The sequence below is a fragment of the Salmo salar genome, chromosome 20 (assembly GCF_965601325.2).
Source record: "Salmo salar chromosome 20, fSalSal1, whole genome shotgun sequence".
Lineage (NCBI taxonomy): Eukaryota > Metazoa > Chordata > Actinopteri > Salmoniformes > Salmonidae > Salmo > Salmo salar.
Window position 1 is genome coordinate 65,241,390 of NC_138310.1, and position 26,316 is coordinate 65,267,705.

Sequence of the window (26,316 nt, forward strand, 5' to 3'; positions counted from 1 at the left end):
GGATGAAGCTCCAGTGACTCTGGTCTTCTCTCTGACCGCACATTAGTCACAGAGAGAGAAAGCATTATCAGAAGATGACCTGGCCTGTCAGTTGGTTCTCACTGCTTCCTGAAAGTCTAGCTAGTTATCTTATTTCTTATCTGGCCTTCCTATGACTTAGTCTTTCTGTCAAGTCATTTTCTAAAATGTTAACACTTTCCTACTACAGTTATATTGGTTTACTGAATTATAAATAAAACATATTTTGATTGGCTTTTCAATCCATTTAAAAGTTAATTCGTTGGTGCTAATTTCCATTTTTCAGCATATGCTGTTAGGCGGTTGAATAGAACATTTAGTGCATTGTTAGAATCTCTCACACTGTGTGAAATAGATTATTGTGTATAGAATAAAACCAACACAATCAAAGATTAATTGTATATCCCCCACAGTGTTTCTCTACACAGTTCAGAAATCTCTTCAAAATTGGACATGTTCATTAACTTGATCAAATAAAGAAATCCCTTTTTTCAAAGCATGAAGAATCGTGACTCTATACCTCTATCTCCAACTACAGCAGCTTGTGTTCCCGTTTTCTTTGTCGAGACGCCTGTCTGAGCATTGATGATGATATTGGACGGAGGAACGGAGGGAGGAAACCTCAACAGCTTGAGCCGCAGAACAGTAGCTATTGAATATTGAATGATGGGCGCCAGGGGAAATTAATGGGGTATTAAAGCGGAGGGGCTGGATCTCGGCTGTGGTAATAATCACGGTGGTGGAAAGGAAAAAGTGCCACGGGCCAAAACATGTCTGATTGGGCTGACTGTTATCTATTGAAGTTGCTGCGGAGGCCCACAGGGCACAGGGTGGCTCCGCCTCTCCCAGCTATTTAGCGCACTGCCTCTTCCTGTGTACACGCTCCGCTGCACTGCGAAAAGAGCAACAACAGCTGTGTGACCTGAAGCACCGCTGTCCAACTCGGGATTCCTCGACAAAGGACTGTCAAATGCAGCACAGTGTGAAGCCTATTTTCATTGTCAGTCAGGGAACTTTTTGCACGCGCTGCTCTACTGTATAACGAGAGAGGGAGCACTTTCTCTCTTTCTGCTAACAACTGCACCAACTCCTCTTTTGTATTTTGCATAACTAGCAACATCAAGAAAACGCTGCAGTATGATCCCTGTCAGACGGGAGAAGATGACGTATCATAAACGTATATGACATTTCAACACAATCTGAGACTCAATTCGTGCAATATTATTCGTGTACATATTATGTACAGAACGTATTTCATCAGATTGTGTGTCGATTTATTCGTGTGAAAATACCCCAAATGGCGTGCTACTTAATTCGTATGAAAACACACACTTTTGTGAGACTTAATTCATAGGAAAATATGTTTTGGGGGCAACATCGGAAACAATCTTTTCAAAGTTATTGGAGCAATGCATTTTGGGCAATGGTGTTCTACACTGCCTTTTTTGAGTCCCACATTTATTTATATAAAAAACAAGCATGTTAACATCCCAATACTGTTAATCAACCAGGTTGTCATCGAAATAGGTGATCAACAGGGGCAGGTAGCCTAGTGGTTAGAGCGTTGGGCAGGTAACAAGAAAAGTTGCTAGATCGAATCCCCGAGTTGACAAGCTAAAAATCTGTCGTTCTGCCCCTGAACAAGGCAGTTAACCCACTGTTCCTAGGCTGTCATTGTAAATAAGAATTTGTTCTGAACTGACTTGCCTAGTTGAATTTAGAAAAAACGTAATATAATAGTAGTTTTTGCCTTAATACTTTGGGATACTGGCACTATGACAGATTTTATAAGGGTTGCCAGATTGGAATAAAAATATGTATTTGTCTGTTTTTTTGTTTTATCCGTGAAGGCATTTGATTGGGGAATGGGAATACATTTTCATGATGAGAAATGTGTGTGGAAACAGAAATCTGTTTGGTTTAAATTCCCCTGGTGCAACTGCATGGTATTTGCAACTATAACGAGTCTGGACTATGAACAATTAATCCATATCAATGCAGTTAAACAGGTTCATGTAAAATAATGAATTATATGGGCTTACACTTATGGCGCTTCCAAGGCCATTTCATGATGATTATTATGGTCATATCAATCATGTTATATACTTAGGCTGTTGTAGCAAGGCATATGCCAGCATTGTAGGCCTCCTGCCTCTGCCCAGAGGCCTACTACGCTTTCATGTCAACGGTCGTTAGAGCTCACTTTGCCACAATGAGCTCTGGTTAGAGTCCCTGTTGCAGCTTTCACTTTCTTCCGCTACATTGGTGGCAGTGTTGGGATCACGTCTAGCTCATGTCTAGTTATGTGATCTAGTGGTGGGAAGCATTATGTTTTTCAATGTTGTGTTGGGTTTAATTACATTGATATATCTAGTGAACAATGGATAAGCAATAATGGGCACGACGGATAGAAGTAGTCACTACAGGTGTGATCAAGCCTTACATCAAAGTTGCCTGAAGCTAAATGGGAAGTGGTATGCCCTGACCAGTTATTCAGAAGAAAATGCTCTGTGATTGTCTAATTTACATAGTTAATTAACATAGCAGAGTGGAACAAAAAACAAACACATTTACAAACTATCTGTTTAAAGTGTTATTACAACCATGGCGTTCTTTAGTTACTGAAGCTTATACATCTAATAACCTGACAATGATCCACATCATATAGGTAGACAGATAATGTAAGTGTGTTTTGCAGCAAAACACAACTAGCCTTTTTTTAGGATGCAAACCAGTAATATGTTGATCAATCCTGTTCTGATCTAATGAGATGGATGTAGAATTTTCTATGGCCTAGAGTCAAGACCAATCATAAAGGATGAAGCTAGGCCCCTCTTGGATCTCATTGGCTAAAACTGAACTCAAGTTAGGGGTTATATGTCAGACTTTCCTGTACCACTTTGCCCAACATGTTATACCCCAGAGGTTATAAATACACAATTTCTAAGGTTATATAACTTGTATCATTATTATAGGGCTGTGAAACCCATTGTCAAATCGCTTCAGACTGAGCATTTCTCACCGTTTATTTACGAAGAGCAATTTACGTTTTATAACAGGTAGTGTCCATTTATTTTCAGTAGTGTGTTGGTTAATTATTGCTTTCTTCAGTGGAAATACAGAATATGTATAAAAATGTAAAATATACCAAAAGCCAAATCAAGCATTGCTTTACTAGTTATCATTACATAGTAATCATTACTGAAACATGCAAACTACAAACATTTAACCAGTTAAAGATAATGAATACATGACAACTAGATACAAATATTTTATAAAAAATAATTCATACAAAAGTCAAGAGTAGGCTATAACATGAGTATAAAACAAAGTGGGTGTGTGTATATGTGTGGAAGTGTTTGTGTACGTGTGTATTAGAATTTCCCATCATAAAAATGTATCTCCATTTCCCAATCAAATACCTTCATCGATAACACACAAAAAAATGATATTTTTCATCAATCTGGCAACCCTCATAAAATTCGACATAGCCTTGTATAAAATGCATTATGAAAGAAATTGTGTAATGTACATGAAAAAGTGGAGTCTTGTATTAAATACATTATGAAGAAAATTGTGTAATGTAAGCTCCACGAAATATGAAATACTTTATGAAGTAAATCGTGTTGGCCTACTTTTGCCTACACGTAAAAAGGGCTTTTCTGACTACCAGTGCACTAGTATCCTGAAATATTAAGTGAAAATAAGCATAGAAAACAGTATTGGCATTAACAAAAAAACAACAATGTAAGGTTACTATTATAATTTTTCTGTGACAACCTGGTTGATTAACAATATTGGGTTGTTAACATGTTTTCTTTAATATATAAATAAATGTGGGACACAAAAAAAAGGCAATGTAGAACACCATTGCCTATCATTCATTGCTCTAATAACTTTCAAAAGATTGTTTCTGCAGTTTGCCCCTAAAAGATGTATTTTCCTATGAATGAAGTCACACAAAAATGTGTCTTTTCCTACAAATTAAGTTTCACAAAAAATAGTGTATTTTCACATGAATTAAGACGCACAAAAATCTGCTAAAATACTTTTTGTACATATTTGCACGAATTGAGTATGAGATTGTGCAGGACAGTTAAAAGACAGAAAGATCCCAAGAAACAACTATTTTCTGGGTGTGTGAAGCAGGGTAAGTTTTATGACTGACTTGTATTTCCATAGCAGTGATGGAGTAAAGGCCTCTGAAACAGCTTGTCTCTCTATTTGAACAGCTGAACTAACGGAACCATGCATAGTCTAATGTATTACCAGGCAATTACTAGACTAGTAGTTTAAGAGAGCGCTGTCTATAAGCCAGTTGAAACAAGACAAATGTCCTTTCAAAATCGGTAGTACTCCATACTGTAGTACTCCTGTAGTGCTCCATACAAGCTCAGTGTAAAAATAATAAATGTGCTCGGTTACCACTGTTGTAATGTTTACAAATGACTGTGAGAAGGTGAAAATGGTTCACTGGCACCTCTATTTCTGTACACACGATGAGCACAAGAATATATACTGAGTTATGACTTCAATACCAAGCTTGAAAAACAAGGAGTTGTTTTTGCCAGGAGTTAGATTTCAACAGATTTCTTGTCTTTCATAATTGTTTACACTCCCACAATCAACCACAGGAAGCTTGTTGCTGTTCACAGATTACACGTCTCATTATACACTTGCTTGATTTGATTTTGCATTGCATCATTGAGCGTTAATAATGTATAAATCACAGCCTTGGCCCAGGGGGATAAAGTCACCGTACCCCACCCTCCTCCACCAGTCCTCCACCCCTGAGCTTTTCCCCTGTGATTCAGTCTGCTTTGTCACTCACCCACTTGCCCTCCCAGGCAGAGGAACAGACCAGTGGCTGTAACCTTTGCTCAACCAGTGATTTAGCCTGCCTGCCCGCACTGATAACACACTCCTCCATCAGAGAGTCATCCCTGACCCTGACTGGCCGCCTGGGGCCCGGGGTGGAAGAGATCAGGGCTGCTCTGCTCCCAGGTAGGGCCCTCTGTCACTGTAGCATTCCCCTGTGTTAGCCAGCATCCTCCTGTACCTTCACCTTGCTCCCCTCTATTCCATACAACCACTGAACCCCAACAATCATCTATTCTACTGGTCCATAAAACCACCACCAGGAACCTTAAAGCTCACCTCCACCAGCTCAGTACATAGGCAGCCCCCGCAGTTATCTCATCAACTACAGATATAGGATCTTAATTTGAGCCAGTTTGCTACAGCAGGAGAATAATTACGTGGATTATTATTAATGGACATTTTTGTAGGGGTTGATACATTTTTCGTAAGGGAAAATTAAGTCTGAAATTAAAAAGTGAAAATTCCAAACTTCAGAAGCCTTTTTAAACCTCAAATACTCTACAGGTTTTACATTTCCTGCATCAAATTAAGATCCTACACCTGTAACCTTTCTCTCACCCTCCAGCTCAATCTGCGATTTTAGGGAAGAAAGTTACGTAGCTAACTTATTAGTAGCACCTCTCTAAGCCTTAATGCCATTTGGATTTGGAATTTTTATGAGATTACATTTCATTAAGATGTGGATTTCCTCTCGCTTTTCTGGTCTGAACTTAAATTAGCTTTCTCAGAATTTTGAGTTAGCAGATAATAAGCACTTAACTAGAGGGTGTAACATCATTTAAATATTAGAACTGTTAGCTTCAATTGTTGCAATTTCATACAACCATAGAAGGCCTGTTTTCACTGTGGGTGGTACAGCCAAGTAAACGCAGAAATGCGCTGTATTTTGATGATCGTGAAGAAATGTTACTGCAGGTATGAAGGTGATGAGATGACACGGTAATACAGTAGGTATAACTTATTTGACATAAGGTCTTTATGCGCCCTACACTCTCTTCACGTATCATCAGGCGTACATACTGATGCCACCTTCAATCCATATGGTATCAGTATGTTAACTTCAATGCAAATTAAGTTGTTACAGACATGACACATGAAGCAACTGTTCGTCAATGTTAACAAATGCTAATGTTGTTTCCTGTCAAAATCTTTATGGAGGGGGACTTTTAGTAAGCGTGTGTTTCCACTGAAGAAGTCATCAACTGATAATATTCAGCAGAGGGTTGTGTACTACTGAATTGTGTAAAAGGTGTTTAAATGAGCCGTGGGTGTGTGATATTTGTTCAGCCGGCTCTGTGCTGACAGACGGTCTCTGGATCTCAATGTTGTGTGTGATTATTTTTGTCAAGACAACGTTCTGTTTGCCGAGCACTGAGCAGTGAGATTGGATGGGTAAGAGAATGGCTGCCCAAGATAGACAGCTGGACTGTTATGCTGATTGCCACTTCCCCCCAATGCGATGTGAAATTGAGTTTCTCAAAAAGCACGGCCTGGTCCCGCCCATTCACAGTAGCATGTGCAGGTTTTCATGCTGCAGCAATGCCAATCACATCTCAGTATCCACCTTCCATTGCTATGCTAATGCTTCAGTTGCTGTCTCAGTGTACTTGATGCAACAGCAACCTGAACTGAGTACTTCATCTAAGGGAAATCAAGATGCTGCAGACTTCGTTGAAAGAGGGACTATTGCGATAGGATAAAAGGAGGACATCAGTGTTTTTGCTAGTCCAGTTAAGAACTTTGGCAAAATACTTATGTATGAAATCAGGCCCTGTTGCTGTTTCAATTGAGGTAACAAATTGTCTCCCTTGTCATCAGCATCTCCTTCCCTGCTGCTCTCATCAAAATTCTTTTGACTGCCCGGTTGCCATGGTACTCTGAAAAATGTAGCGCTGAGATTTTTCCCTCAGATAGTGATCCTGACTTCTTCTTTCTGTCTGCCTACTTCAGAAAGAGACCTTTGGCTTCACTTGGGAGGCAGAATTAAAACACAATATGTGAGGAAAGGTAATTAGAAACAAAGTCATTGATGAACCACACCATAAACCGAATACTGTTGCTGTTTCCTTATTTAAAATTAATGAGGTATATGTATATGCATCAACATTGTTTGAGCGATGCATAAAATCAATATAAATCAACACTTGATTAGAATTATGGTTTGTTAAAATCAGCACATGGTGTCACTGTGAGGCAGTGTTTATTTAATGTAATTGAGCCATAATCACTGAATCACACAATTAGTAACACAATAGAAGCAATCAATTAACAATAATAAATATGCTTATAATGTGGTCCTCTGTAGCTCAGTTGGTAGAGCTTGCAACAAAAGGATAGTGGGTTCGAGTCCCGGGACCACCAAAAAAATGTATGCACGCCTAGTCCCCGCCAATATAGCATGTGTAGGTAAGTTGCTTTGGATAAAAGTGTCTGCTAAATGGCATATATGATCTAAATGGATGCATAATGTGTTATGTATCTGTTGTGGGTAATTTGTGTTGCAGTAGCTATAGTTTTAATTGGTGTGTCTGAGTCATTATCACTATGTCACATGGCTAGCCCCAGTTTTAGGCTGAGGCAGCAACAAAAGCCAGGAAACCATGTTGACTGCCCATTCACATCAAGCATAATATGGATAATTCATATTTTAATAATCCTATTGAAAAACACAATTGAGCTTTTTATTTATCCACCAGGGTTTTGAGGCATGTGCCATAGACGAAAATCATCAGAACACAATGGAACACATCCAGTAAGGCTGACCTTGGAGGATACACACTGTTCTGTTCTCTCTGAGGATGGATTTCTTCTGGGTGTGAACATCGCTGCTGACAAGCCAATTACAGGCTGTTATAATGAAAAACACAGGGAGGCTGCAAGCTCTCATCATTAGGATAGGAGGTTTATGTTGCATTAAGACGAACATCTAACATCTCGCACAATGGGACTGTATTTTGTAGGAGTGATTAAATAATGTGCTCACTGAGATATAGAAATAGACACATGACAATCACCACCATCTAACGTACTGTAATGATGTTTCTGTTCCTGCAGCTCCTAAACGATGGCTCGTCACAGTATTATTTAATAGTCTATATACCTGAATAAAATAATGCTGATCATCATTCAAGCCACAAAGGCCTACACAGGAGAGCATGGGCACAGGAACTGATGGAGCATCCGATTAGGACTCCTTTTGGCTCACTCACCAGGAAGGAATTGGGGACTATAGTGTTCTTAATGGAAATTGATCGAGGGTCACAATGTTGTGTCAAAAGGACATTTTGAGCTGGACCCATATCATAGACATTAAAACCATATAGTGATAGAGCTGACGCCCTCCACGTATTCCTATGTAAAACTCCCAATGGCGCATGAAGTATGTGAATTTGAAACACGCCATATTGCTGAATGAGGCTGAATGGCCCCAAAAATCGCTAAGTATCATGGTGAAAGTGGCCATAACTAGCAAAGGATCATGGTCGATGTAGTCGTTTTCATCCTGCCTGAGAGAGTCAACCCAACACTCCTAGATGATGTCGGAGTCAATACCGGAAGCCTTGGATATAAACAGTCGTGGTTATCCTGTGTTTCATACAGATTTATCACATGGTATGCGATATGAGTTACATTGTTCAACAGATGTTACCTGCGTTAACATTAATAAAAACATCTAGCTATATCCTATATTGTCTCCTGAGCAGAGCGGTGAGTGGCACAAGGCTCCTTGTCCATGATTGGTCTCTGTCAGCAAGTGGTCCTGTGTAATCAAGCATAGTAGTCAGAAAGGATCACTATTTCATAACATTTCTCAATTTGTAGCGAACTGTAAAATAATTAATAGTGGGGAGGTAACTTGATAATAATAAGCACATTTTAGAGGCCAAAGTGGCCATCTAAGAAACATTTGTTTGGCCTTGCTGGCAATCATAAGTTACATAGGCTTTCAAATCAAATAAAAGTTTATTTGTCACGTGCGCTGAATACAACATGTGTAGACCTTACAGTGAAATGCTTACTTACAGGCTCTAACCAACAGTGCAAAAAAGGTATTAGGTGAACAATAGGTAAGTAAAGAAATTAAACAACAGTAAAAAGACAGGGCAGACAAGGGCCCAGATTCACAAAACACTTCTTAAGAAAAACTAAAAAAATAGAACTTTATAAGATAGTTCCTAAGTGCAATTCCTCAACAATATCTTAAGATTTCATGATTTTCTTACGAGCTTCTCAAATATCTTCTTCAAATATCTTCTTAGAATGTTCTTAAGATGTGTGTTGCAAGGCAACCGTTTTAGATAGCAATGGCAATCATGTTAGCATATTTCGTACTGTTCTAAAACATGTTCTTTGGTTTAAAATAATCAATACTGAAACTTTCAGAGGAAGTTTGCGAGTGAATTAAACATGTTCAACTGCTTCCATGAGCTTTTTCTCTCACTGCCCTGAGTTTAAGACAAGGGTTTAGCTATGTTGGAATTAAAAACATTTCCAAGGACTTTATTTTCAAGAATCCAATTTCTCCTTAACTTTTTTCTTAAGGAGAAATATAAGAAACAGCGCAGTATATTTTACAATAACCTTTTTGAGGAATAGCAACTTTGCTTGACTTTCTTAAGTCTATAGTTAAGGAAAAAATGGCAGTTAGGAAGACATTTGTTCTTTAGAAGGTTTTGTGAATCTGGGCCTGGTGCTTTTGGCACCTTTAGGTTGCTACGCAGTAGCCGACCAGCAGAGAATGCCCATATCAGGCACATGTGCACCTGTACCCGGGCCAGGAAACATCAACTTCAAATATGTTCCAGAACATTAAGCACAGCCTCTAAGGATATTAGTGTCTTGGTGGTGAGTTCTGGATCTGTGCGTGTGTATTCGCCTCTTGTAGGATCTGCACTTTAGGAAATGGCAAGTTTCCGCATTAGAATAGATGGATAGCACTGACCTAATCTGCGATTACGCTTTCAAAGATCAGTGCACAGTAATTTCATCACGTTGGTGAGTGAGGACAGTTCAGATGGACAATCTCTCAATATCATACCAATCAATCACTTTTACAGTGCATTACGGGGAGAGGGAGCCTGGCCTCATAGGTTGCAGCCTGACAAACGGTGGATTGACTTTCCTTCTTTGCTCTCTTTCTGTTTCTATCAGCATGCAGTGCATGAGCCCTATGCATTCAGCTACACCATGAACACACAGATATTCATGGACTTTAAATTCTGAAGGCTATACAGACTCTGAGTATGCAAATGATCAAAGGATCTCTCTGTTGGTAAAGGTACATGCATGTTAAATTATGGTGGGTTTGCTCTCATTTACAACATTTCATTATGAACAATTAACAAGTAAACGAAAACTGTGCAAAATCTCCCAGTATTCAATTGCGTAAATGATTGTTGTTGAGGGATATTAGGTTGTTATAGTCAGATCATTGAGTATGAGCAACACACCCCCAAGTGATCTTTCTTGGATTGCTAACATTGGATCTTTCTTTTGAAGTCAATTATTGAAAGGTTATTATAATAATATTTTAAATAAACACCCTTTATATGTAAACATAATGACCACAACATGTCCAGGTGATACTGTAGGTAAATACACAATCTCATATGCAGTGAAGTATTGTTATAAACTGTCTTATAATCATGACCTGATGTCTGTCATAATATTTCATGGCAGTTACAGTTAAAGCAGCAAGCCTTTTTTGTTGCCATAATCTTCCTAGACTTGGGACTTGGGTGTCGAGTTCTGTGGTAAATTACTTTAAAAACTGAATACATATAAAAGACTTGAATAACCACCACAGGAAACATTCCCTCAGTCAGCACGTTCCCCTGTCCCATACAGTTTGTGACATTTAGCTGCTTTACAGGTGAAAAATAGGGGTAGGGTTGTAGAGAATCGATGGACCATGAATGTAATAAGAAATTGTAGGTGCTGGCTTAAGGCCGGTAGCAACCACCACAGAATTTACGGTCAGAACAAGGACGAGGCGGCGGATGTCCAAGTTAAGGGGAGTTTAATGGAAAAAGACGTCCACATTTACACATCACACACACATCTGACCACTCACAGTTCAGATAACTGAAAATCATGTCCGGTGACAACAGACATTAACTGTATGTTCATTTAGAAGGACAGTCCGCAGGAGGAAACGTTCAGCAGGAGGGAAAACTGTGGAAGTGCTCATCAGGATGGGAAAAGCACGTTTCTGACCACACAGCGTGCTGGGGTCATAGACCAACTGAAACTGAAGTCCCCGGAATCAAGGCTGCTGATAGACTGAACGAGATGTGGTAATAAGTATGTGAAGTGACCTTGACCAATAAGACACTAACAAAGGCGGGGGTCTTCTGAATAGGAGACTAAGCTGCCCGACTAGAGCTAACCATAAAGGATGGCTAGAATCAGTTGACTGAAGCTGGCCATTTTAACAACAGGCATCAATAGCTTTTCCAGATGCAGTACTTTAAGTTGGACAGAATACTGTTCCTCATGTTACAACGAGAGTGTAGAGAGCACACAACTCTACATGCTCCCAATTCATTTCACCATGAGATGATGTGGCTGGTGGTATCTCACTCTGCGGCCCTGAGTGGATTACCCATTGCTTTTCTGGTGGGTGGATATTCACTAGGTTGTCTCTTCATGCACTGTTTGGCCAGTTTCATTAATCCAGCACAGGACTGAGTGTGTCAGGAACTATGAGATGTTTTAGGGTATTTTCACACTTGGACCCTTTCAGCCAATTTTTGTGAACTCAGTGCGGTTCGCTTAAGGAACTTGGACCCCTCAAAAGAGCCCCCAAAGTGAACTGAACTGAGACCATCTCGAGAGGAGGTCTGAGTTCGGATCGCTTGAATTCCGAGGTCTGGTTCCCTTTTTTAGGGCAATGTGAACGCAAATCTCCCCGGGTGCGCTTGTCATTTTCCCCGCACCACACTAGACTACTGCAACACTGTTTCACCTTCCATAAACCCTCATATTGGTGCCACAATTGAGACAAGATGATGATCTGCAGGTTTGCAGGAAAATAATTTGTGCAGTTTTTGGATATTGATTAGTGATTGTCAAGGGTGGACAGAAATTCCAAAATGTGTGGAGGATTTAGTTCAGATTATTTGTTTACAATATGTGATCTATAGGCTAACATATCTTCATAAGCTGTTTATTGACTGTGGATTTTGAATAGTGTGAATAGACAATCTATTTGGTGAGAATCACAACATAAGGAATAAAATCTATTCTAGCTCTTAAATGGGCAGTAGCCTACATTGGGTGTACAATTTCCAATTGCAGCATTATTTATTCTGCAGTTGTTCTGTTGCTATTTAGCAATTAAATGTACACTACTGTTCAAAAGTTTGGGGTCACTTAGAAATGTCCTTGTTTTTGAAAGAAAAACACATTTCTTGTCCATTAAAATAACTTAAAATTGATCAGAAATACAGTGTAGACATTGTTAATGTTGTAAATGACTATTGTAGCTGGAAACGGCAGATTTTTTATGGAATATCTACATAGGCATACAGAGAAATTTCTAAGTGACCCCAAACTTTTGAACTGTAGTGTACATGTTAATAGTATCTTCTGATTACAATTATTATGTCACATATTTTAATGAAATGCAATCTATTAGCTTCCAAAATGTAAGTAGCTGTCTGGTAACACACTCTGAATGAATGGCTTGTCCTGTACTTTGTAAAAACTAAGAGTGCATGTTGGAAAAAGATCTTGGTTACTTTCTAAACATAGCAATGTGAATGCAAAGAGGACTCAGTCCACAAAATAGGTGAAGTGAACTGGCAAAAGAGTTGAGTCCTCATTCAAAGGCAAGGGCAGTGTAAATACAAAGAGAACTGAGTTCTTTCGCTTTTTTTCTTATTTTTTCCTCCTGTTCACTTTAAAGAGGACTGAGATCGGCTATTATTTTAAAGAGGACTATATGTGAAAACACCCTTAAGAGAGCATTATTGAGGTGTTACTGTAATCCTGATCCTGACCAATCTACTTTTCTCAACCACATTTTCCTTACAGGGGTAGGTTTAAAACTAAAATAAATACGATGTGTTCTATTTGTTCCATCAACATTCCATGAGATATGGATTAGGTGGAGAGTGACAAGGAAAGGGATGATCATCTGAAAACTAATACTTTTACAATGTGCAGCTCAACTGGCATTCAGACAACCCCCCACGCAGTATCTCATTTTGTGCTGGTCACAACAGCCAGCCCATCATGAAGTCCCATCCCATGTCACTCTGGCATCCCACCAATACGGATAAACTCTCCAGAAATCAAAGACCTTAATCAGCATCCCATCCGAGACCAGAATACGCAATGTTTGGTGTATTACCTTAAATTAAATGACATCACATTGCTGCAATGCTGTGCTTGTCATAGAGAATATGTCGCAAAGTAATGTTCTTCGTATAACATTAATTCGTCTATGGGCCACTTTGTAAAGATTTTCTCTGTTCTGTATCTGTTCAAGACATCATGGTGAGGAAATATCTATTAATTTGTAAGCCTATCAGTCGTGATCCTCCTATTACGCAAGTGTTATGCTGTTGAGTAGAGACGCATTGCAAAATCTTGCCTGATCGCTCTATGGAATGAAGCAGGATTCATTCTGCCACTACCCTGCCCGGAAAAATCGACCGCATTGTTTTTGCAGAACGAGTGGACAAAGAAGCAAGCCATGTATGAAAACTAATTGCTCGCGTGGGTAAGCATATATTGGCTATCAAGAAAAATACACGCTTTAAACTATGCGTGGGTGGTGTTCCTTCAAACGACAAGGGAAGTTAACGGCCAACATTATCAAGGAGAGCAGGATGTTTGGCAACCTTGATTTGATTATCATAAAATAAAATAAATAGTGGTTATCTATTATAGGCTGTCATTGTAGTCGTCGACCTTCACAACCATCTCAGACTTTTAGATAAGCAGAATATCAGAAACGGTGTGGCTGAATGTTACACCAATGCCAATGCGTCTGTTCCAATCGCGTGTCCGTTCGAAAACACTAGCCTGACAACCCATTGCTTTAAAGGATCCTTAACTGCATGGCTTTCTACCTTCATCATTCATAATGCCAATATTGGTACATGCATATTGCACTATATGAATATACCTCTAATGCAGCCCAACGTGTCTTATTCAAAGCGGCAAGGCTCACTTGACAGGCTACTCATTTGACAGGCTACACTTTCCTGGGACGATAGCTGGATTTCGGATTTGGTTTTTCGTTTGCATATCTTTTTCAGTCTCACTTGGATTGTATTGGGATTAAGGTGGGGTTTTAACCCGATGCAGGTATCAGGGACATATCTTTCCCATGACATCTGCCTCGTTCACTGGATTTTTGATAAATATGGTTTAAGAAAGGACTTCGCCTAACAATTTGTCGACCAATTTCTGAAGTTAAAGTCAACCCGTTGTTGGTTATACCTTTCTCGTCAATTTCACTCCTCTTCGATTAAAAATGCTTCAGTAAGACAATGTTTGAACAGTGGAAATAACGCCCATGTGTCTACCCATAAACATCCGCGGCATATCCTATTAATGACACCCGTAAAGGTAAGTCAGTCATGTATTTTATCTTTGATCACATGCTCAATAAATGGCAAATTAGTGTTGTGCTATACACTTTTTTTCGGCCTTACACGTTGGTGGATGATTTGATATTGTGTGCAGTGTTTACAGATATCTTGATAGGTATATAATGTTCAGGTGATGCTATTTTGAATAACAGAAACTACTCTGCCATTTGTCAGTATAGACTATAGGCTATTAATGCGTTCATGCCGCATAGGCTATTCAATCTAAAGTACTGTCTGACTAATTACATTATGATATAAATAGCGTTTGATGTTCTGGACCGTGTTTTGTTAAATGATTTTGCTGATTTAAGTCACATAGCTTGTAACCTACATCTGTATAGGTGCAAAAGCGTCTTATCAAGATGATAAATAGGGATGATAAATAGTAGGCTGTAGCCTACAACTAGTACTGTGAGACAACGGGCAGCCTGGGTAAAGCAGCCTGGGTAAAGCAACCAAAATAATACGATTTTTGTATGTTGATAGATGACTCATATTCATTTTCATATGAGATGGTTGACATTGTAGCCTAGTAACACACAAAGGTTTCAGTTGACCTTTCGCAGTATTGGGTTATTCACCTGGTTTGGAATTTAATCTGTGTGGTGGAGTCATGCAGCTTCCTATAAGGATATATTCCTAAGGAATACTTACCCTTGTATGGATTCGTTGTAATGGACCCTAATTAGGCTATTGCTACGTGATGTGTGTAATCAAATTACCAGAGGGAACGAAGTCAGATAATAGATTGGTTCTGTGTCTGTAGAAGCAGCATGCATTCTGCATTCATTATCATAGGTCTGTGTTGCTTGGCTACAACCACGGAAGCTGTGTGGGCATTCAGATCAAAAGGTGCTTGAATACAGAACACATGGGTCACACATAACTACGTCAGTTGAATCCTCCATTGAAGTTGCCAATGTTGGTTGAAAGCCTGCTTGGAGCGCAAGTGGCACGGGCGTGTCTTCATCAGCACAACGTCGACTTTCTCAAGTTAGCAGCAGCACTGGAGAATGTGTATCACTGTAGAAAAGCCCAATGGCCGCTTGGGGACACTGACTGCTAAGCTACAGCCGTCTATTATTCGGTTCAGTACCGACCAATCGAACGCATAAGAAACGAATGTGAATGTTCCGATTTTTATCCATGGGTTGCAAATCAAGGCACACTTTTCTCATAGACTTAACGTTACCCATAGGCGCGACGTTGAGAAGGAAGCGTAGCCCAATGTAACAGCACTTTTTCTATATATATATTACATATTATTCATGATCATGAGTAGACAAGAATGCTATATTGCTGCAGCAGAGCTGACCCTGTGTATTACGGTCGCTGTCCACTGGCCTGTGGTGCTGTACTTCATATTTCGGCATTCCGAGCTCATAGCTGACAATGGTGTTGAATCTGGTTGTAAGTTTACATTTGCGCCACATAGCCTTTTCCCACGTAACAAAGTCGCCATAGAAAACTACAGGTTGTATTAGGTAGACTCCTGAAAGTGACGTTACTATACAGGACAATATGCAAATTAGTTAGTTAGCTCACCAATTAATGTGCTCATTAATGAGTTATAAGTGATGCAGTCTTAGAAATGTTAATTAAGAGTCTTTATGTATTTAGTTCAAAAAGTAAGTTATTATTATTTTTTTTTTTAAGAAATCACATTTATTTAACCAGGTAGGCCAGTTGAGAACTAGTTCTCATTTACAACTGCGACCTGACCAAGATAAAGCAAAGCAGTGCGACACGAACAACAACGTAGAGTTATGCATAAGCAAACGTTAAAAAACAATGGCAACACTATTATCTCTAGCAGTTAGCGACGGTATTATTCGCTGTCCAACCACTCTGATGGACCTCAGTTTGAATGTAGTCTTATGGTCAAAAAGGTAGCAATTTCTTAGGGTTATTTTCTTCTTTCTCTTTTTCAGGCATTCAATATTTATGTTATTAGTTTGTGGAATAATAGGCTATGTCTCTGTAGGCAGTCTCCAGAGATAGAGGTATTTGTGTCCTTGCCAATCCTAGTCTTCAGACTCAGTAGAGGGTTCAAAGAGGTCAGCATGTGGGTTTCATAGGATTATATATTTTGTTCACTCAGGCAATGTAGATGGGAGAAATAAGGTGCTCTTTCAGATGTAAACAGGGTAGTAGTGAAGGTTGTAAATCCATTAAAGAGAGGTAGAGGCAAAATATCAAAACGCTTACCATTAAATGAGGCATACATCCCCTCATATCACTACCATTTTAATTCGTCCGACTCTCCTATGACATACCAAGGGGAAACTGTGTACATCGACTCGCTGAGTTACATCAGTAGTACAGTATGCCGCATGCATTTTACATAGAAGCTTGCAGTGCCACTCCACCACTGGTTAGTACCGTTCACCAGGTGCAGCTGCGGTATCCACTCCTCCATCTCAATCAGGAATGGGACTCAATGTTCTGGCACATCAGGGGCACCACCTCTCCACAGCTGCCCAGCCTGCCCAGTGCAATGAAGCGCTGAGACGGAGAGGAGCTGTCACATGGTTTATGTGTTGCAATGGCCACACCCTGTTGGACGGATGCCTTCAAAGGTGAAGATAAGAGACACACTTTCAACACACAGATAAAACAACCTAGCCATGTGGGGAGCATAGTACTGGGTCCTTTATGGGTATGAAGACTACAACAATAGGAATCAATAGTCCCAGGTTTATAGAGTTTAGGAGATCTATTGCTTTGGGTGTGCATGTTGCATATTTGAATGAGCTGTTGAAGCATTCGTTTCAGTCAGAACCATGGACATTTGAAGCTGCAACACCAGGTTCTGTATTTTAAATTCTTGCTCCATGTCTGTACATAATAAGGGCCTGCTTTAAGTGGCTTGTAAAGATATCTGAACACAGAGGTTAATGAGGTTTATTCTTAGGAGGGTTAATACGCTTGAGCCCTATTGGATTAGTGTTTTGAATAAATTAAACAACAAGTGCAACAGGTCTTCCCACTGGGCAAAGACATACATTCAACGTCTATTCCACGTTGGTTCAAAGTCATTTTATTGAAATGACTTGGAAACAACATTGAGTCAACCAGTGTGTACCCAGTGGGTTGTTGTGTATTTAGATTTGGACTATCTATGCAGCGGTTGGGGTGAGATAGGTTATCACCCCTTCTCTTGCTTGTCAGCGCATTGGACCGTGTTACAGTAGATACCCAGGGTTCTGGTGCCATGCCTTTGCCTAATGAAATCAGCCATCATGAGAGCCTCATTATCATACACATTATCATACATACTGTTGAAGTAATATGGCTACAGGTTCTTCTGTCTCACCAAAAGCCCATTCTTGTGGGAAGCTGCTATAGACCAAATGCTTGATAATGTATGTGATATCAACAGAGAAGTATGTTTTCTGGGTTATTTAAATATTGACTGGCTTTCTTCAACTTGCCCACTCAAGACAAAGCTTCAAACTGTGATCAGTCAACCTATCAGGGTATTAATAAACAGCACAGGAATGAAATCATCAATATGTATTGATCAAGTTGAACTTACAATGGCTAGCCCCAAGTCATTATATGTTTTTTTTTCTTGTGCATTTTGCTATTTGCCTCATGACTCCTGCATACTGTGTGACTACAAACTTTATTTACCCATCTGTGGGGCAGACTATGTTTGTTCCCACATTCGGGACTCTGACCCTATTGGCTACACAGACTTTTGGCCTCCAATATAGTAGCCATATCTAGGAAAACCAAAGTTCCAAAGACTGGGCCTAATATAGTGTATAAGAGGTCATACAATAAGTTTTGTAGTGATTCCTATGTTGTTGATGTAAATACTATTTGTTGGTCCGTGGTGTGTAATGAGGAGCAAACAGACGTTGCACTTGACACATTTATGAAATTGCTTATCCCAGTAAGCATGCACCCATTAAGAAAATAATGGTAAAAACTGTTAAATCCCTGTGGATTGATGAGGAATTGAAAAATTGTATGGTTGAGAGGGATAAGGCAAAAGTCTGGCTGCATAACCGATTGGCAAACGTATGGCAAACTGTGACTAAACTGAATAAAAAGAAGAAGAAATTACACTATGAAACAAAGGTAAATGACATAAAGAATGAGAGTAAAAAGCTTTGGATCACCTTCAATGACATTTAGTAGAAAAAGGCAAACTCAGCTCCATCATTCATTGATTCTGATGGCTCATTTGTCACAAAACCGACTGATATTGCCAACTACTTTAATGATTTTCTTCATTGGCAAGATTGACAAATTTAGGTATGACATGCCAGCAACAAACACTGACACGACACATCTAAGTATATCTGACCAAATTATGAAAGACAAGAATTGTAATTTTGAATTCCGTAAAGTGAGTGTGGAAGAGGAGAACAAATGATTGTTGTCTATCAACAATTACAAGCCCCTGGGGTCTGAAAACTTAGATGGAAAATTACTGAGGATAATAGCGGACGATATTGTCACATCTTCAATTTAAGCCTACTAGAAAGTGTGTGCCTTCAGGCCTGGAGGGAAGCTAAAGTCATTCCACTACCCAAGAATAGTAAAGCCCCCTTTACTGGCTCAAATAGCCGACCAATCAGCCTGTTAGCAACCTTAGCAAAGTTTGGGGAAAAAAATGTGTTTGACTAGATACAATGCCATTTTAAAGTAAACAAATTGACAACAGACTTTCAGCATGTTTATAGGGAAGGACACTCAACAGCACTTACACAAAAGACTGATGATTGGCTGAGAGAAATTGATAATTAAAAGATTGTGCAAAATCTTTCACTAAACCCTAAACCTCAACTAAATATTGTGTTAAATAATGTGGAAATTGAGCAAGTTGAGGTGACTAAACTGCTTGGAGTAACCCTGGATTGTAAACTCTCATGGCAAAACATGTTGATACAACAGTAGCTAAGATGGGTAGAAGTCTGTCCATAATAAAGCGCTGCTCTGCCTTTTTAACAACACTATCAACAAGGTAGGTCCTACAGGCCCTAGTTTTGTCACACCTGGACTACTGTTCAGGTGTGTGGTCAGGTGCCACAAAGAGGGACTTAGGAAAATTGCAATTGGCTCAGAGCAGGGCAGCACTGCTGGTCCTTGGATGTACACAGAGAGCAAACATTAATAATATGCATGTCAATCTCTCCTGGCTCAAAGTGGAGGAGAGCTTGACTTTATCACGACTTGTATTTGTGAAAGCATGTTGAAAGCACTGAGCTGTCTGTTTAAATGACTAGCACACAGCTCAGACACATATGCATACCCCACAAGACATGCCACCAGAGGTCTCTTCACAGTTCCCAAGTCCAGAACAGACTATGGGAGGCACACCGTACTACATAGCACCATGACTACACGGAACTCTACTCCACATCAGGTAACTGATGCAAGCAGTAGAATCAGATTTAGTAAACAGATAAAGAAAACACCTTATGGAACAGCGGGGACTGTGAAGCAACACAAACATAGGCACAGACAGATGCATCCACACACATGATAACATATGCACTATACACACACATACACATGGATTTTGTGTAGTAGATATGTGGTAGTGGAGTAGGGGCCTGAGGGAACACACTTAGTGTGTTGTGAAATCTGAATGTATTGTAATGTTTTTAAAATTGTATAACTGCTTTCATTTTACCGGTCCCCAGGAAGAGTAGCCGGATCCATAATAAATACAAATACAAATACTGACTACATGGATTTTATATTGATGCATGAATACACACAATATCAAGAAATATGTGAGAATAATTTCAAATGACAATAGGTAATAGTTAAACAGATCCCCAAGCAGATAGGTGGGAAGGCTGCTGCTGCTTTCTAGGTTGGCAGTATAGGCAGTAGGGTGAGATGAATGTAGCCTCTCTGGCTTGCCAGTCTGTTGCATTGTGTTACAGCAGCTGCTATCATGTGTTAGCATTATGAAATCAGGGCTGATATGGGTTTTATCAGTCACTGCAGAAACGAGAGGAAAGAGACATGCCAAAACCACCAGATCTGCATTGGGAGAATGAAAGAAAATCTGGATTTGCAAATTATTATGCATTGCCTACCCACTGTTGAGCTGTACTCAATGAGGTCTGGATGTCAAACAGCTGTATAAAACAATAACATCTGTTTTGTTATGTGTAAGATAACTTCACAGGAAGCAATATAGCCAAATTCATTCACTATTGTATTACTGCTCATAATAGGAGTAGCCACAGTAGATTCAGTACACATTTCATGAAAAAGTACCCATTGCCGGCAATTTCTGTTAGAAAAGTGTTAACATGGGCCTCCTGAGAGGCGCAGCGGTCTAAGGCACTGCATAGCAGTGCTAAAGGTGTCACTACAGACCCAGGTTCGATCCCGGGTTGTATCACAACCGGCCGTGATCGGGAGTTCAATAAGGCGGTGCACAATTGGCCCAGCGTCGTCCGGGTTAGGGGAGGGTTTGGCTGGTGGGGCTTTCCTTGGCTCATCGCGCTCTAGGGACTCTTTGTGGCAGGCCAGTATCCTGCAGGCTGACCTTGGTTGTCAGTTGAACGGTGTTTCCTCCCGCCTGCTTCTGGGTTAAGCGTGCGGGTGTTAAGAAGCGTGGTTTGGCAGGTCATGTTTCGGAGGACGCATGACTCGACCTTCACCTCCCGAGTGTTAGTGTTAACATAAATGTGCATACTGTTATACTAAAGATGAGTTATGAAACATTGAAACTAGATGATGGTGCTGTTTGACTTGCTCATGTAAAATGTGGTATTCTAACTAAGCAAGCAACTTTTAGAATGATCAGTCAGTTGATACATATTGTACCTAAGGGCTTTCCTTTAGCCGCCCCCAAAGTTGAGCTTAAAATCTGAATAAGGGAAAATTGCATTTAGTACCCCCAGGGGACCTGGGTGATGAGCATAGGCCTGGAGCGTGCATCTCATCCTGGGGCAGACCAGGGCCTCTCTTGGCATTAGCAGATAAACCAGTCTGGGTCCTGGGGCTGGGGAGCCAAAGGGTTGACCTGGTACGTGTGGCATGCAGAGCATGAGATTTAGGATAGAGCTCAAGGGCAGCAGAGAACACAGCTGGTCACCACAGTCAGCAGGGAGCGAGCACACTGTAATAGAGGAGCAAAGGACCATTGGATGGAGAGAGGCAGAAATACATGGTGTTTAAAGAGCAGAAATCACCTCTATAGCTTGATGATGAGAGTAAGCAGTTGATTGACTGGGAAGCGAAGATGAGGACTCAAGGTAGAATCAGATCTACAGTACCAGTCAAAAGTTTGGACACACCTACTCATTCAAAGTTTTTTTTGTATTTTGACTATTTTCTACATTGTAGAATAATAGTGAAGGCATCAAAGATATGAAATAACACATATGGAATCATGTAGTAATCAAAATATATTTTATATGTCAGATTCTTCAGTTGCCACTCTTTGCCTTGATGACAGCTTTGCACACTCTTGACATTCTCTCAACCAGTGTCATGAGGTAGTCACTATGAATGCATTTCAATTAACAACTGTGCCTTGTTAAAAGTTCGTTTGTGGAATTTCTTTTCTTAATGAGTTTGAGCCAATCCATTGTGTTGTGACAAGGTATGGGTGGTATACAGAAGATAGCCCTATTTGATAAAAGACAAGAACAGCAAGAACAGCTCAAATAAGCAAAGAGAAATGACAATCATTACTTTACGATATGAAGGTCAGTAAATCTGGAAAATGTCAAGAACTTTGAAAGTTTCTTCAAGTGCAGTTGTAAAAGCCATCAAGCGCTATGATGAAACTAGCTCTCATGAGGACCGCCACAGGAAAGGAAGACCCAGAGTTACCTCTGCTGCAGAGGATAAGTTCATTGGATTTAACTGCATCTCAGATTGCAGCCCAAATAAATGCTTCACAGAGTTCAACTAACAGACACATCTCAACATCAACTGTTCAGAGGAGACTGCGTGAATCAGGCCTTCATGGTCAAATTGGTCCAAAGAAACTACTACTATAGGACACCAATAATAAGAAGAGACTTGCTTTGGCCAATAAACACGAGCAATGGACATTAGACTGGTGGAAATCTGTTCTTTGGTCTGATGAGTCCAAACTTGAGATTTTTGGTTTCAACCGCTGTGTCTTTGAGTAGGTGAATGGATGATCTCCGCATGTGTTCCCACCGTGAAGCATGGACGAGGAGGTGTGATGGTGTGGGGGTGCTTGGCTGGTGACACTGTCTGTGATATATTTAGAATTCAAGTCACACTTAACCAGCATAGCTACCACAGCATTCTGCAGCGATACGCCATCCTATCTGGTTTGCGTTTAGCAGGACTATCATTTGTTTTTCAACAGGACAATGACCCAAAACACACCTCCAGGCCGTGTAAGGGCTATTTGACCAAGAAGGAGAGTGATGGAGTGCTGCATCAGATGACCTGGCTTCCACAATCACCCGACCTCAACCCAATTGAGTAGGACTGCAGAGTGAAGGAAAAGCAGCCAACAAGTGCTCAGCATATGTGGGAACTCCTTCAAGACTGTTGGAAAAGCATTCCTCAGGAAGCTGGTTGAGAGAATGCCATTTTTTTATTTAACGTTTTTTTAACTAGAGTGTGCAAAGCTGTCATCAAGGTAAAGGGTGGCTATTTTGAAGAATCTAAAATCTAATATATATAACTCTTTTTTGGTTACTACATGTCTTCACTATTATTCTACAATGTAGAACATAGTAAAAATAAAGAAAACCCCTTGAATGAGTAGGTGTGTCCAAACTTTTGACTGGTACTGTATTTCCAATGACAGGTAAGGTCAAGTTGAGCTAGGTTCATTAGAATCCTGATATCCTGATTCAGATGGAAGATGGACATATTGACCATGTCATTTTCTTTGGAGCATCTCATACTGTACCTTCTGCTACTGCTAAAGAGCATTATTATACCCAAGCTACAAATCAGCCTCCCAGCCTCTCTGTTGACTCTATGGAGCAAAGATAACAAGATTACAGGTGGCACCTGTCTCCTCCAAGAACCGCTCCTCAACAGTGTGGCCGTTCCTCCATTGGCACAGCCTTAGACTACTGCTACAGGGCATAGATGTCACTGTCTTTATAAGGGAATTACAATGAAGAGATATGATATTATTATCCACACATGAACTAGTGTTTGCTGTACTGTAGTAGCCAGCCAAGCCAACCAGTCAAGCTCTTAGACCATATCTGCTTTTTGAATCAAGGAAGGTGACATTGATCTGGATATACTTTCAGTAGCTGCATCAGATGATATTGATTAGGCTGATATCCCAGACTAGCACTTCTCTAAGCTCTTTGCGGCTCATTCACTAAGGCAGGGGTAGGCAATTCAATTCAACTGCGGGACGTTTTTTTGGTGGTGCGCATGGTCAGTGGGCCACAACATTATTACAATAATTTGTACACTATAAATTGACCACAACTAAGCCCCAAAAGAGATAACAATAATTTGTTGTCCTTTATTTAACTGGATAAGTCAGTTAAGAACAAATTATTATTTACAATGATTTTAGTATATATATATTTTTTTACCAAAAACTAAAATCCCAAAACACTTTGGGGGGTCAACAAAATCACTTATGGGTCAGTTTTGCCGACCCCTGCACTAAGGAGTTTGTAGTTACTATGGGCCTTAGTGCTAGGGAGAGCAGGGCTCAAAGCTACCTAGTAAAGGCCCACTAACCTTGATGTCCATGATGCATAAATTGCTGTTGTGGGAATCATCATTTGCAAACACTCTGCATGTTTTATGCTCTCTAATATGTTTGGTCAGCTAGGACTCCTTCGGCCCTGTGAGTGCAGCATTGATTGTTAGCGCCAATAGAATTTCATACTACAGTAATGCCTTGAGCACAAAGTAGTGTTGTAGTAAATTCTGTAGCAGACTTTGTAGCAGACATCTCTGCTGACCCTTCCCTGCAGTCAAACCAGAAAAAGCATGAACTATTCTTGGTCAACCAGCCCAGCAGCAACTGTCCGGGACAGCAGAACCACTTAATTTCCTCTGTTTGGATCGGATGGCTGTTAAAACAGTAGCCGGTCCAATCTGCCTGTAGATTTCTTCAGCAGGATAGAAACGACCTGAATAATCTATGCCACTTGCCATACTTTTGCTAACCAATCGTCTCCTATGTGCCAGGTAGTTGTACTTCCTCATGTAATGCAGCTCAGCACACTGAATGTGTTCATACCCACAATAAGAGGTGTTGTGCTGGTTGAAGGACATGTATAAAGAGATACTAATAAGCTTTTCTTTCATAGTCCCGCCATGTTCTCCATGATTATTCCTTAATTTTTAATCTTTAATGAAACAGCACATTAGAGTTTGAAATAGAGGTTGTCAGACTGACCTTGCATCTTACTGGATAATTATAAAGATTGTTCTAAAATACTCTCTGTAGAGCAAAAAGTATACTTGTGTATATTATGAGTTTACAAGTGCTGTTGCATTGCTGCTATGGACATGCTGTCCTCTGTGGTACCCCATTGAAGAATGATGCTAATAGGCAATTAGTGGATTTGACAATTATAAAGAGAATGTATGATGTAAGGGAGTTGATAAATAGCTCAAAGGAACAGTCCTGGAGTGGAGACACTTTTAGTGTTATAACTGAATATTTTCAACAGACCCAAATCCATGTAATGGGTTGTACTTAGTGTGATGTGTTGATGCCTGTATTACTTGATATGTATCTAAAATGCACTTAAGATCCTCCAGCTGATCATGTATTGCTTGTAGGCATGTAGGAACAACAAGCTTGCTAGTTCAACACGCTCTCAATTCCTAGACGAAGGGTCTTGTTTCCAATAAAAGCCTAGAGCTGAAGATCATGGATCAACACTAGACTCATTAAACTGTAGACTGAGCTCATATATAATATTAGTTAATTTTGTTGCATGACTAACATTCCAAATATGAACATACAGTATTTTTAGATACCTACCGTATGAGTGTCAGAAACAAAGTGGCAAAACTTCAAATAAATGCGAGATCTTGGGAGAATTTCAAACCTGTAAATATGTACTCAGTGAGTGACATTCTTGTATTTGATGTATCAGTCTATAGGGAAAGAGTGAGTGGTTTTAAAAGACTATCCTATCCGTTTACAGGGTACCAAGGGGCTCGAACACAACAGGGGGGCTGACATTGACTTGCATGAGATATGAAATGACAAAACAAAAGCACCAACCACCAACTCAGAAGAAATATGCGTTGGAATGCAAAACAACAGTGGCATAACAGGCCCTGTCTGCCCACAGCAAACCTGTCTCTCAAAATGCATTGAGACATGGCAAGCTACCAGTCGTACCTGTCAGGAGGAAATGTGTGGCTGGAATACTGACAAGTATAGGGTCAGTCATCATATTGATAAGAGTGATACAAGCATGTCCCGGAGCACACAAGCTTTGTGTTTAGATACCTGGAAATTTCTCTATAAATACTTTCCGTTGTTAGAATACCAAAACAAGAGCAGTCTATATGACATTCAGAACCAACAAATAATTAAAGATGTGCTTAAAAAATGTATTTGCGAATTCAATGTTTAGCTGCCCTATGATTTATAGAGGCATATAATGTCATATCATATCATGCCTTTTCTCAGAATTGATGGTTCTCTTTGAGATGATTACTTTTTTGTCCAATAAATGACAAACATCCTCAGTAGAGATGCTGGGTGAATGATACATGCACTCAGTAAGTGTTGATGGGCTTTTTACTTACTCACCAGTCCAGTCATCAGACCATATTTTTACCCCTCACTGGGAATATGGACCTCGTTAAGGGGAAATATATATGTCCCAAATGG

At 39.9% G+C, this 26,316-nt stretch overlaps 1 protein-coding gene across 1 annotated transcript in view; it reads left to right on the plus strand.

Annotated features, from left to right (window-relative positions):
* The first annotated feature begins 13,042 nt into the window (after positions 1-13,042).
* Positions 13,043-26,316, plus strand: part of LOC106581158 (leucine-rich repeat and fibronectin type III domain-containing protein 1) — a 146,802-nt gene continuing 133,528 nt past the window's right edge. The window contains exon 1 of the mRNA XM_014163026.3: positions 13,043-14,481. The gene's annotated coding sequence lies outside the window, so the exon portion shown is untranslated. The remainder of the gene's footprint in view (positions 14,482-26,316) is intronic.